Genomic DNA, 2,019 nt, shown 5'->3' on the forward strand with positions numbered 1-2,019 from the left:
CCCCAGGCGGGCCGTGCTTCTGCCCAGGCCGCGTGTGCGCGGCGCGGGAGCGGGCGGCCCTCCGCAGCCGGCAGCTGCGGGGACCGCGGGCCCGAACGCGGGGCGGGACTCGGGAGGAGCTCCCGGGGTTGCCGCCCTCCTTGCTCGCTCTCACCGATCCGGACGGCCCCTCCTCCTCGGGAGGACAAGGAGGCCGCGGAGCAAAGGCATTTCAGGTCCTCAGAGAAAGAGACGGGGGTGGGGGTTTTTAAAAGAGCGAAGAGCTCTGTGGAGTCTGGAAACCGAATCCCCTCACATGTCTCCACTTCGGAACTCCCTCAAAGGCCCACCTCCTGCCCTCCCCCAAGGGGCGTCAGGTGGGGACACCTAGACCTCGCTGGAAGAGAAGGCAACATTCAAGGGAGGCCCTTACAGGTAGCGCATCTCACGCCCGTCCCCTCCAGTCCAGTCTTCGCCGTGTAACAAAGGGAGTCTGAGGACCATGTCGCAGAGGCCAGCCCAAGGAGGAGAGCAACGTGCGGCAGGGAGGAGTCACAACTCAGTGCCGTCTTTGACCGGGAAAGCCCAGAACGTTTAGTTTCTGGATTTTTTTGTTGCTTGCAACTTAAGTTTCCTGACCAAAGCAGCCTTGTCACGCATGCCGGCTCGGTCTTGCCTCTGCCGACTTCTTCAGCCTGGACCACTACATGCAGGCAGCCCCACACTCCAACTCCCGGGCGCTCATCAAGACCATGACCTTCTCCACTTCACCCCCACCCCAGCCTCCACACTCCAGGGCCTTTTAGACAGCGGGGTCCCTGAGCCCTTGTCACCTGTTTCCTCAACCACCTTCTACTTCACTCCGAACCCTTGACAGAAACGTCAGTTCCTTAAGGGACGGGAATTTGGCCGAGGACTGAGCCCAGCACCCTGCTCTGTGTGTGCAGGGACGGTCCAGTGGCCGAGTCCGTCCAAGGCAGTGCCGTCTCTGCTGCTAGCTCACGGCCAGCACAGAGCCAGGCTTTCCAGGAGGGCCCCACACTGGAGGGGCTGGCGCAGGGGAATTCCTTTTTAAAAAGCTCAGCTAAGGGCACCTGGGGGGCTCAGCCGGTGAAGCGTTCGACTTCAGCTCACGGCATGACCTCACGGTTCGCGAGTTTGAGCCCCGAGTCGGGCTCTGTGCTGACAGCTCGGAGCCTGGAGCTGCTTCAGATTCTGTATCTCCCTCTCTCTGCCCCTCCCTTGATTGACCTCTCTCTCAAAAATAAACATTAAGAAAATACTTTTCTTAAGTAAAAGTTCAGCTAAAAGCAACTTATTTGACACATCCTCAGTTCCTGAGACTGAAGGGTAAACATAAGTACCAGAAAAGGAATGGGTGGACACAGGCCACTCCACACGCTCTGGGACACATGAACACACAGACACGTAGTGATCTCCTAAGATTTAAAGACATCTTAGAAGCGAGGAAAAAAAGCCAAAAGGAAAAGAAACGTCACTCCTTTTTGTAAAGGGGTCAAAGGTCAGAAAAGACCCATGTTCAACGAATCAGATCAGCATTTTTGGGGTGTCTCCTGATTCTCCAGGGCTGTGTGGGTCTTGAGACTCCACTAGGAAGGAGGCGGAGTGAAGAGACGCCGAGCGGCCAGAGTCCCGCACAGGGGCCTGCAGGAGGCGGGGATGGAGGCGGAGAAAGCCACGCCAACAGGGTGCCCTGAAGGCTCGTCACAGCCCCGCAGGAGAGGGCCGGGCGCCCAACGTGCAGACGTCACCCCTTAGTACTTGGTACTTCTGTGTTGGTGGATGCAGGGTGACTGAGAAAGGCCGTCGACTCTGCGCTTATGAGCCTCACTCTCTGGACTTGTTGCTCGTCTCTGGGGTGACAGACTCGAGGGCCGCCTGCTGGCCTGAAGCTCTTGGTTGCTCCCTGGCGCTCCTGTGGGCCAGTCCAGGCAGCCTGCTCATCCTGGCCTCTATCTTCTCTTGTTCAATTCCTCAGCTTTTGCTTCAAGTTTTTGTTGTTTTGTTTTAGAGAGGGAG

The sequence above is a fragment of the Suricata suricatta genome, chromosome 3, assembly GCF_006229205.1.
Source record: "Suricata suricatta isolate VVHF042 chromosome 3, meerkat_22Aug2017_6uvM2_HiC, whole genome shotgun sequence".
In the NCBI taxonomy this organism is placed as follows: Eukaryota; Metazoa; Chordata; class Mammalia; order Carnivora; family Herpestidae; genus Suricata; species Suricata suricatta.